The sequence below is a fragment of the Rhamphochromis longiceps genome, linkage group LG17, assembly GCF_057381845.1.
Source record: "Rhamphochromis longiceps isolate RC_006_pf linkage group LG17, R_longiceps_female_GT1.1, whole genome shotgun sequence".
NCBI classification, from domain to species: domain Eukaryota; kingdom Metazoa; phylum Chordata; class Actinopteri; order Cichliformes; family Cichlidae; genus Rhamphochromis; species Rhamphochromis longiceps.
The window spans coordinates 35,540,455-35,552,940 of NC_140573.1; the positions used below are offsets into that span (position 1 = coordinate 35,540,455).

At 40.1% G+C, this 12,486-nt stretch overlaps 1 protein-coding gene across 7 annotated transcripts in view; it reads right to left on the reverse strand.

Annotated features, from left to right (window-relative positions):
- Positions 1-12,486, reverse strand: part of foxp2 (forkhead box P2) — a 103,224-nt gene that overhangs the window by 77,416 nt on the left and 13,322 nt on the right. The window lies entirely within an intron of this gene.

Here is a 12,486-nt window from a genome sequence, read left to right on the forward strand (position 1 = left end):
TGGTACACGCTGTCATTGAAAGGTATGTTCCATTAAATTGGAACAGCAAGATGATTCATAAGCCTATTGCTTTTCAATGTGTTCAAACTAGGCTGAAATGTTCGACTGTATTTTATACTAACACATACAGTTGACTTAGAGCTGACCATGATGTACCACAAACACAGCAAATCATTTTTGGGATGAAAAATTTTTCTGCTTTGAAATTGGTTAGCTATTCCAATTATACAAGCACCACTCCATTTGGCATTGGGGGGAAAATTTACAACAAAAGTATGAGTCTAACTACTTAAAATCATGCAATTGATTTGTATTATTAAAAAGCTGGTCACAATAATATTCAGATGGACTTTTTCCACTACAGCAGAAGGGCTGTATTAGAGGAAATTTGCAATCGGAGAGAATACATTATAATTCATTATACAGTAGCTATTAAACCTTCAGTAAAAATGCTTTAGTACAAGGATTGAGCCACTTATCAGACCTACTCACTACCTTTAAAAGCTGTCCATGTTCAGTGCTCTGAGTGGCAAAAACGCAATCGCTGATGACTTTGAAAATAGGACGAGATGTACAATTTATCAAAACAGAAACGGATGGCAGGGATTTCAAAGAATCAAAAGGTTGTAACTGTTTGTTCAAAAATCACAAGAGAAAGGAAGACTGCAATTTATGGAATTAGAAAAAAGAAATTCAGAAAACCATTTTTAGAAGTTATCAATAGAGTGGCTTGGGTTATGCCAGCTGAAAAAAAGAGACTTTTAAAAAAGAATAAGTGTCAATAAGAAGTGTATTGTTCACAAAATGTTTTTCACGTTTTGTGAGGCGTTCACAAGAGGCGTGAAAACGTTTCATCTAAAAATCTCTGCATCTTTCGAGCAACATATATAATGTGGACTTCTAATGAGATTAATTCAAGAAAGTTAAGCATCAGTTTGGCATTAATTAAGTTAACTACTTCTTTATAAACAGTGACAACTAGCAAACCTGTATTGGTTACAAACATATACAAGCAGACTGCAGACTGATTAGAGATCTCATGACACCAGGCACCAAAAATAGTGAGTGCATGCATGAGTGGCTTATAAGCCTTGTCAACTTATCACTGTGGATGACTCTTAATTTACACAAAGGTGCCCAATTATACTTGGAGGCAACATTCTCAACACTGTGCGAACTTGGGAGACAATAACTTTCTCTCTTTGTTGTCATTTGCCCCTGTCGAAGCCTGTTGTCATCTATTCAAGAAGACAAATGGCTGTTTCTGACAGCTTAAAAGTACCCATCAGCTGCCCTTTAGACATCTCCCTGCACATCCATCTCCTGAACCTCCCCAAACAAACAGCAGGCTCCACTTCAAATACATAGCAGGACTATTAGGTAATCTTCTCTTCTTTGTTCACTCTCCCTGAGACTTGGTGACTTACCTCAATCTCTCCCTCTTCCAACTCCTGCCTTCAAGCTGACAGAACTAGAGGAGTGCACCGCAGCGAATGACTTGAAATTATCTTGTGTTTTCAAAGACATTTTATTTATCGGTATGATGATGATGAAGGTATGGTTTTAAAGTGCGAGGGGGGAAGAGAAGAGGATGGCCGGAGCACAAGGGCTCTTTGTTTTAGGAGAGGACAAATCTGAGGTTTCCTCTTGGATTTTCAATATCCTGCAAGGTACCAAACAGTTACAGTAGTCTAGTGTCTGAGCTTTTCTTTTTTTCTTTTTTGAGAAGGGAGGGGGTATAGAGGCTTGCTACGTGTGTCTGTGAATTGTTGCATGCTTCTTAGTAAAACGCCGTGTGGCTTCCAACAAAGCCTGGGAAATCAATCAATCTGCAAAGAAATACTCCATATGCCAGATGTGGCACTTGGAAAAAATAAGACTTAAAAAGACTTGGACCCACAAAGGGTTCCAAACAGTATAAAATCATGTTGAAATCAAATATTTGCTACAGATGAATCGAGCTGTCAAAGTGCTACCTATTCCACTTTGAATTTCTGCTTGTTATTTTAGGTGGCTTCACGAAGGCATAGCATGTCAGAGCTTTAAGTGTGTAAACATCTTTCTCTGAAATATATCGCCACTATTTACTTTACAAGTTGCCAAGGAGAATGAAAGACAAATGTTTCATTAGCAGGTGACTTTTTTTTCCTTTGGGTTTCTTTTACAAGTCTTCAGTAGTTCCGCTTCTTGACACATATACATACATACACTGAGCATAATTATAAATGCAAGGCTTGCTATAGGGAGATGAACTTTTCACACCTTTCAAAGCCACAAAATTGGATGGTTTTGTGGTTGTGCAGCTGCCGCTTCGCGCTAATGCAAGGCGGTGTCATATGAAAAATATTCCTCTCCCCAAACCACAGGGCTGGTCATTAATGAAACACAGGCCGCGCAGTGAGGTCATACAGAGTCTAGATTTCAGCAGCCACACTTAAAAACCGCTCAGAGAGAATAGAGAAACATGAACACAAATCAGATTCCAGCTCCAAGGACGGGGAAAATAAATAAATAGAGAAAGGCACTGGCCCCTCTCACATTTTCCCCCAGCGCTCTGCAAACAACCGTCAACTGCAGCTCAGAAACAGCTCACAATGAGAGCAGACTAAACAATCTGGTCCCGGCCAAGGAAAATGCTAAGCAACTCTGCACACAGGATGTCTCACCCTAATTGCCAACTATCAAATCTCACAATGGAATCTATCCATTTGGCAAAATCTTTACAGCAAACTTGGCAATATGTCTTTGCTTTTAAAAGTGTCAACTTTTTTGATGAAAAGGCTGGACACATAAAGATGGGGAAATACTGCTGTCAAGAATTTCATTTCCATCTTGGATTCGACGGGGGTTTGTAGAGCTTACAGGAAAACTACCAATAACGTGTGCTGAGAGGGAGAAAAACCTTTTATTGGACAAAGGTGCTAGGGGTCTTGTTAACGAGTGATTAAAATCCTCAGCATTAAGATAAACAGACTAAATAGGTCCCCAAAGACGTGCAGACTCATGAAGGAGAGGGAGCGAGGGCAAGCCCGAGTCAGCAAGAGGGACGGACAAACTGTGTGCTGGAGCTGGGCATGCATGGGAGTGTAACTGGATCCTTGGGACTGGTATAAGAAGCAGTGTTACCAGGAGGGACAGGGCTCTAAACAGGAAACTAATGGGACAGTCTCCACCATCCGCCATGTGGCATTGTATTTTCCAGCCAGTCGTAGCCACGCTCACAGAAACCCCATGACTTCAAACAGCCAAAATAGCAGCACATTCATGAAACAGAACAGAACTACTGGGAATTAAAGAAGGCAGGAAAAAAGAAAACACACACACACACACACACACACACAAAGGTAGCAGACCTCAACAGCAGATGGTAAAATTAACATTTCAACAGTTCCTTCCTTTCATGTAGGTCTCGGCAGAACTTTTTCTTAAAAAAAAAAAAAAAATGAAATCCAAAAGTAAGAGGGGCTTAGGTTTTTGGTAAGATATAGTGGTGTAGAAGGCATCTGGAAAAGGTGAAGAGGAATATTGGCTTATTGCTCCTGATGGTCCACCTCTATGAAAAATTAAATAGGTCTGTTTTGCAGGTTTCCCCTCTCTAGAGTCCCCTAAGCTGTGTTATGGAAACATCATCTTGGTAATTTATACGCCAAAGAACACCTGGTGATGAAAGAAAATAAACTATTCCTCCCTTTCTTTCTCCATTTAAAACCTAACACTTTGACTTTGCGTTCTCTTCCTTTGATGTTTCCTTTTTCCATCTTTTTAATGTCCATCCATTTGGCTTTTTTTTTTTGCAAGAAGTTGGCATCTATTGTAGAGTTAAGTCGTTCACAAAATGCTTGTCAGATTTCATTTTGAAGTCTTGATAGAAACTTCAAAAGGTGCTGTAAAGATGTTATCGTGGAGAGACGGAAAGACTGAGGCATCTCTAATAAAGACCCAAACAATGGACAGCCTCTCTCATTTCCAACCCTGTCCAATGGAGCGTCTCAGTAGTACCCATTAATTTGGACACAGTTCTGGCTAAATTACATGTGTTCCACCTCTGTGACATTTTAAATGCAATTAAAAGCTGGTTATGGAAGTGTGCACGGACTTCCCTGTGATGAAGGGAAATCACTGACGTGATTAACATGCAAACGAGCTCATGCTGGCAGACTAGATTGGGGTTTGAAAACCTCAATTACTTTTGTGTGATTATCTATTTACCAGTACACAGATTTCCATTTCTCATCTCCAGCCGAGTTCCCCGTGCACGAGCCTCAATTATACGTGGCACACCTTTATTTATGATGCGCACGATGCTGAAATACAAGCTGTAGTTATTTTTTACTGTGATATATTGCTTCTTTACAGGCTGCTTGTGAAGCAGGACCACCAGATCAAGACTTCTTAATGTTGAGCAATTTGCTTTGTGAGCACTTAATATGATCTTGATCCCCCAGCGCCCCACACACCTCTAATCCATCCATCCAACTCCTATTTAAACTCAGCTTAAGTCTCACTCTGTGTGAGAGAACAGGAAAACTAATGGACAAATGGTGGCCAGAGTGGAGCGCTCTTAACTACAGTTTTAGGCTTGAATACTTTTTATTTTTTTCAACTCATAACTACAATGTAAGAAATATCCCTGTTAAATAATGGTATGAACTGGCAACTACTTTTTACAGTGTAATACCACAATTTATACCAACAAATATACAATTTACAATCTAGCACTGACAGATATTTGGTTGCATGCATATATTATATAACATTCTTTATATATTATTGTAAAATGATTTAAATATTGTAATAAACACATCATTCATAACCCTAAAAATCCTCAGTTTGCTTGACCTTATTCATGAACCCTACATTCAGTGTCTTGTCACTCTTGAACAATGAGAAGAAATTCATTACACAATACAATTCTAGGAGTTTCATCTAAAATATTAGGAACAGTAAGTCTAAACATTAAAAAGAAAAATGAAAAACACGAGTTAATATTGTGTCGACTTAAAAATGTACATTCCCAAAGGTGAACCATCTCCTGGGAATATTTAAAACTTATTAGCTAATTTCTTTTCTAAGGGTTTGACAAATGACATGACAGAATTTGACACATGATTTTGCACTGAGTGTACTGACACCAAAGTCTGACTGACTGAAAAAAAGCACTTTTCAAAACACTTTGAGTGGTCAGTAAGACCAGAAAAGCACTGCATAACTACAAGTACATCACATGAAAAAAACATAAAAATACAAAAAATATTGTATTGGCTTCTAAGTAGCTTTCTAATAATATGTTTTGCCCCTCAAAGGTCTTGGCATTTACAGCAATAAATTGCACAAGAAGAGCTGTACATTACCATACAAGATTCCCACATTTTTCTAATCAGCAATTTCATACAGTAAATGAAAGCCTTAAAAAGTGTCTATTAGTAAATGGTGAGGTCTAATATGCAGTCTAGCGGTATGTGGTGATTAATTGAGTACAAGGACAAAACTATATCAAGGAAAGAAATTAACTTGAGGAATGTCTTATAGTGTGCATCATCTTGCTTGGAATGAGTAGAAGAATTTATAGCAACACAACTGGAGTGCATGTGGATTCATTTAAACAGCGAAGCAAAAACAACAAGGAGTAGTTTAATAAAGTATTTTAGTAACTGGATCAATGCGTACTTAGATTCAAACCATTTTATCTGTGGGATATTTTTCTTTTTAAATAATATAGTGCACATTTTATTTTATTATTTTTTTTATTGCCAATGTTCTGACAGTTTCTCAGTGCCCAGGGACAGAAGGAAAGAGGAAGACACGTATCTGTGGCATAGCCAGACTTTTCACATTGTGCCCAGCATACATAAAACATTCCCTGTTGCTTCAGCTGGAGCAAAAAGGAAAACAGTGCCATCAAGTGAAATATTTGAGGATTCCTCAAACACCTTTGCAGACAGATCTATCATGTCATCAAAGAGAAACCAGAAGAAGAAGCTGATATTCTTTGATAAACTTTAATTAAATTGATTTATTTATCCAGGATAAGAGATTGCTTCTCTTGTCAAAATGATAGCTTGTCACTGTTAATCATATTGAACACGTTTTAACTTTATACTTAAAAAAAAAGTATAATTCAAATGTATTTGGATTCCTCTGCATGCTTTTAAGAATAAATAATCCACAAATGTGTACTCTGAATGAGAATGTTCAGCACCTCCCACTCAACTAGTGAGACGATAAGACAAGGATTAAACATGGTGCTTTGCTGACTTCATGTTCAGAATCCTGTTCGAGGTACGTCAGGAACAAAGGGAATCATTATTACTATTTGAACTCAGTTGCCAGGACTTGACTACACCATTGGTATAAGGTTGCTAGAGTAGGGAGGGAAAAAGAAGCAGTGGATACAGCATACTGAGTGAAACTGGTGGTGATGGCTAGAATCATGAGTGAGAGAAAATAAAAGAGAAAGGGAGAGGGAGAGCTTAGATAATAGCAGATAATGGACAATTAACTCAGGCTAGTAGTGCTTGCTGCAGTGAATAGCAGCTTCTGGTGCAGCAAGTCCCCGATCACCACTCAGCCATATTCACACTGGGAATACAGGCAATATCAAGCTGCAGGCTACTGGGCCTCAGAGGTGTACACGCTGCATTAGCAATCTCCACAATGCCTTCAAACAAAGCACGATACCAACAAAGTGTCCCAAAGTGCAAACGCAAGCACTCTGCTGATGGGAAGTCTGCGGTGCCATAACCTTATTCATTGTTTCTTGTCCTTTCACCACCAAATAAACCCAGGAGCTGTAAATCCATTTAAAAAAAGTGACATACCATTCCTGTCTGCCGACATTGAAATTAGCATAATTAAACCTACATAAAAGCTAATTGCATAAATAAATGAGTCAATGTCACCACTGTGCATCACAGGAACAATGCTTGTGTTCATATCAGGAGCCTCAGAAGTGTTTTAACTTCCCAATCAGCCCCCTACTCCCTTCAAACTCCATCTAAATCTATTGATCTGTGAAACACGGGGACTCAGGGGAGGCAATTCACTTAATATCATACATCTAATGATGAGATGAATAACGATTATACCATTTGGTAATTAAACGTCTTACAAACCATTTAACTGACTGTGCGTCTGCAGGGGTCGCTGGAGGTCATAACGATTGTTTTTCATTCCTTGCTCGGCACGAAAGCAGGAGACACGCAGGAGGCAGAGCTGGGGGTTGGTGGTGGTAGAAAACAGTGCATGACACAATGGTGAAAACACACTAATGATTGTTAGCAGCTATGGCACTAATCTCTAAAGCTGTCAAGACTCTGAAAGGCAAATAGTGCGGCAGGGCAAAGGAAACGAGAAAAATAAAAACAATAAAAAGGTTTGGCTTTTCATTCTTTGAAGTTTTATATTTAGAAATCTCATTACCGCGCTTGTTTTTTTACACAACAAAAGACATATTTACCAAATGTGCTGCCAATCCTTAAATAAGGGTGATGTAGAAAAGAAAAAAAAGTCCCTTTATGAATAGTCACCTTCCATTTTTGCAAGAAAATAGAAGGTGTCTGTACATAAAGGCGTGTTTAACACATGCTCTGAGCCAATTTACTGTCAACATCCACAACCCTAATCCCTACTTACAGGCAATAATTACCCAACGGTGCTGTATTAGTGTGTTGTCAAGCCTGCACTAAGCTTATTTTTTTTCAAATATACTGTATACACTAAGTACAAGGATGACAAGAGGGTCAAGTAAAAGAAAAGTTCTAAAATGATTTTAAAGGTTGCAAAACCCGCACACACACACACACACACACACACACACACACACACACACACACACACACACACACACACACACACACACACACACACAAAAAAGTCTAATCACTTTGTAGAGCCAGCCTCTCCTTTATCCTTAGTGGGCTCACAGCGTGTTTCTGTAGCTGGCTCAAGCACATTCACACAGCATTTAGTGATAGAGGGATGTGTCTCGTGCTCCTGGCTCCTTATTGAATGATAGCTAGTAAACATTGTCATTCCAAAGAGAGACAGGATTAAAGCCTGCTTTGCCCATTGAGGGGAACAGTATGCGAAAAGAGAAAGGGAACAATAGCCAAATGGAGGACGGTATCACAAGGGTCCAATGTCTGCTGTGATGAATATGTGGGAGATTATAACCCATTCCATCATTTCCATAATGTAAAATTCTTTCTTTTTCACCCGCCAACTATTCACTAAATAAATGAGAAAACTATCACCCGCACAGCAATATTTGACAAAAGGCAGAAGGGAAGGAGACCGAGTTTTGAATGACCCCCGTGCCTTTGACAATATAGGCGCTGTCCGGACACATTCGGAAGCAGCGGAGTGAGTAAAACCTGGTAGAGTATTTATCATTGGGCACAATGCAAATGTATTACCATGTCACCAATACCACTTTACAGCACAGAATGGAACTATACTGAATACAGGAGAGTTTTAAATAATAGCAGGTGAAAATATGAATGGAGGGCTCTATTGATGTGTGGCTTTAATACCTCACAAGTATTCTAAACTGAGGGATCATTCAGTGGACATTGGTTTAAAACCCTGCAGCCACAAAGAGTCAGCCCTCACATTTAACCAATATGCTAACTAGCCTAGCTATTAAGTCTGTCCAACAAAAATAATTCGAATTGGACTGACTGAAGTCAGAAGGGTCTTTCAAAAGGGTGAAAAAAAAAACTTCTGGAAAGAAAAGTATAATTACAAAGTTCAGACTAGAGAGAGTGCTAATAAATGAAGATGAAAAGCTTTTAGCCAAGCAGCAACCTCCAGGCCTAAAGAAAGAAGCCAGAACCTGCAGTTCCTCAAAAAGCCATTTGAAGCTGGCTCCAAAGGTGGAGGAATGAATACTTACTGCCACATGAAAATCTCCCACATTAATGGTTTAAAGTTATGCATTTTAATTGTTTTGGCTGATTTCACTGGAATATGCTATCTATGATTTTTGACAAAGGCAGCTGCAGCTGGTAACTGTCTCTTAGCATAGCCTTATTAGTTTGACTCACTTGATCATGTTTGCGGTGTGGGGCCTTTTGGAGCACTTAGCTGACAAATAATACGTGTTGCTTTGTGGTACCACCCATACAACAAATCTGTGCTACAGTGGTTGAAATTATTGTTATAGTTATTTTTTTATTTTGCTGTGCATTAAATAACAACATCTGTATCTATGTATGGCCTTCATCGTTTTAACCAAAACCAAACCTACTAGCATTATCTGCCAAGTTAACCTTAAATGTTCTTGTGTAATATGACGACTTCTACCCTCCAAAAATAATCTGGCACTGGTAAAAAACTAAAATCAAAGCTTCATAACTGGACTTTACAAACTCATTGGATGACATAATGGTGGTTACAGCCATCCTTTATATACAGTCCAAGGTTTCTGGCTATGGGTACGCTGTGAAATATGTGAAAACTACCTGGTTAAGCATGACTTACTTACCTGCTAGGAAATTCAGTAAGTAAAGAATAAAATGTTTTTTCATTAGATCTTAAAATAGATACTAACAATAGACTCTATAGCTATATGCTTGCTATATAATCGACCACTTGACTGCAGATCCTTGAGTCTAACTGTTATTTTTCTAGAGAGCTTCTCAAAAAACATTAAACTTGTGAAATTCCTGAGCCATAGAAAATATCTCCGCGCCCTAGCTCTGCTCACGCCTCAGCCTCGCTGACATCTCTTCAGCCATTTGCTTGATGTGTGAGTGTGTGCGTCTTTGTGTAAGTGAAAGAGAGAAAGCCTCTGCCAGTCTACATGCATGTGAATGTGTGTGTGTCATCTGTGAGATCTCAGCAGTCTATTCCAGAGATTTCTCCCATGGTACCCCAGTTTATTTACTTTATCTACAATATAATGCTTCAGTGAACATTAGCAACTTTGAGACACAAGTTTCAATCAGTCATCCAGCGGCGGTGCAAGCAAGCTCATGCGTGTGTTCATCCAGGTGCAGAGAAAAGATGAACACCACCGCCTCTTTGGCTTCAAACTCAAAGGAGTGACAAAAGAGGTCCGAAAATAATTCAAAATCAAAACGGACAGCGGGAAAGGAGAGAGAAGGAAACAAAAGAATAGTAGAAAAGCAAAAACAGGGAAGAAAGCCAGAAAAATAAACTGTACAGGACAGTAGGGAGAAGAGTTCGGGAAAGGAGGTAGGGGTGGATTTTAAAAAATGACTGAGAGAGAAGTTAAACAAAAATGATACTATGTTGAGAAATGGGAAGAGGAAGAAGGACAGACAAAGGGAATGATAAAAAGAGACAAAATAAAAGAGAAGGCATGGCAGAGAGGAAGAGAAAAAGAAAAGGAGGGGAGACAAGATGTTCTCCCTGGGTAATGTGGAGGGGGTCTTGTCCAATAAACACAGGTGAGCAGCTCGACAGGCCAGGACCACCAAGCTGACTGACAGCTGAGAGCTCTCACTGACCGCCAGCTTTATGTTACATGACACGAGGTGTGCAACTCATCAGACAAAGAGAAACTGCCTGCACCTCTCAGAGTGTGGTAGGGAGAGGGTGGAAAGCACACACGTACACCCACATGCGCTTTTGCACGGCTGTTTAAAGCGGCATCCACGTACCGTGGCTGCAAAGTTGCAAACACAAAAATACCCACTCTCTCATATGGCCAGACAGGAGGAAAGCCCTGCCATTTTCCTTCACAGGTGAGCAGAAGAAGGAAACACCCCGGTGCTCCAGTTACTTAGCGGGAGAAAGTGAGAAGTTGTAGGGTGGGGGGTAGGATGTATGCTGTGTGCCGACTGAATCTTTTCCACATGACGGGCCTCGGGCTGTTTTTGTCAACTGCACTCTTGAGCAGCAAGGAGTCAGGTAGTGTGACCACATGATTGCCTAAGAGGCACTGCGGTGAGAGGGGGAGAAATTGGGGGGTGTGGGGGGGTGGAGAGAGTGGAAGGCAAGAGGAAAGCAGAGAGAGAGGGAGAGAGATGGAGGGAGGGAGAAGGATCGGGGCCGGAGACAGGACCGATGCAACACGCATGATGAGGTGTAATCACAAACCCCATTCAGAGTGCAGTGGAGTTTGTCAACATACACACATTCACATTCCACTGTCTGTCAGCTCCATGACCCAAATCGAGCATGCTGTGTGAGTGTGTTTTTCCACACACATGAATACTTTTTGCCCATTTCGCCTCCAAACAGGTAGTAGCGGTTGCACTGTCTAGGCTTGTGGTTTGTGGTGAGGAAGTCAGATTCCAAGCTCTTGTAGGATTTCGCTGCCGCCTGTATCCCTTTTCAAGCTGCGATCAAATGATCATTACGAACAAAGGACTTGGCTTGTTGCCTCTGGAGTAAAAGCTTTTTCAGTGGCTGTGACCGTGTGGTTTGATTTGAAACTTTTACTTTGAGAGAAAGTAAAGGGGGGGGGGGGGGAGAGAGAAAGTCTTATCATAGAGAGGAATCCTACCATTAATTAAAAACAGCAAAACTAAGTCACTCAAATAAAAAAAAAAACTAAATGTAGTTATGACAGACTTAAGTTCACAAAGCTAACGTGCAAAAAGTTAATTGTAATCACATTTAAAATAATGTTTGATTTTTAGTGTCTCCCAAGAATTCAGGAACAACTTCTTGGCAACTCAGTTATTTCCATGTACTGCACCTTAGCATGCAGACCCTTACATAAACAGAACTCATCAGCAGGTTAAAACACTGTAGGATTTAGTTTATGTCACGATGGCAATATCCCTATAAAACACTGCGCTGGGAAGGGCTAACATAAACTTTAGACTATTTGTGCAGGCTGAAAAATGAGGCTGCGTGACAGCTTGGTGATAACACACGAGTTCAATCTGTCAAGACAATCAGCATTCAGACCTTGGGAGAAGAATGCGCGAGTGTGTGCGACCGATTCACTGGACACGATCACCTGCGAGCGAAGCCCACTCATAATTCGTCCCACCTGAAATAAGGAGTTCAACCTAAAGTCAGGCCTCTCTGATGTCATGCCTGCCTCAGGTTGGGTTTCACAATAATCTCAGGCTCTTGGAGAGATGCCATCAGGCCCTGCTTCCACGCCCCAAGATTTTCTTGAATTAAATTGCAAGGAAAGAATAACACTTGAAACAGCAGATCTTTGCTCCCTTTTCTTCAGAAATTAAGCTATTGCATGCGGTATTTCCAACGAGTATTATCTAATATGACGCACACACATATACAGAACTACTGCAAGGGCCCCAAAGTATGCTGAGGCAGGCCACCTTTGCTGAGGGAAATTAACTTTCTTTTTCCTGCATTAAAATTTCTTAAATTACATATTCTAGATTCAGATTCATCCGTTCATATTCGAATGAAGATTTGGCAATTTATAATCAACTGGATAACAGATAGCATGAAAGAAAAAGAGGGGAATACCGCAGAGGATCAATAGAGCCATCTTCTTCTGAGGTAATGATGGTAATACTCATTCTGAGCCTCCTT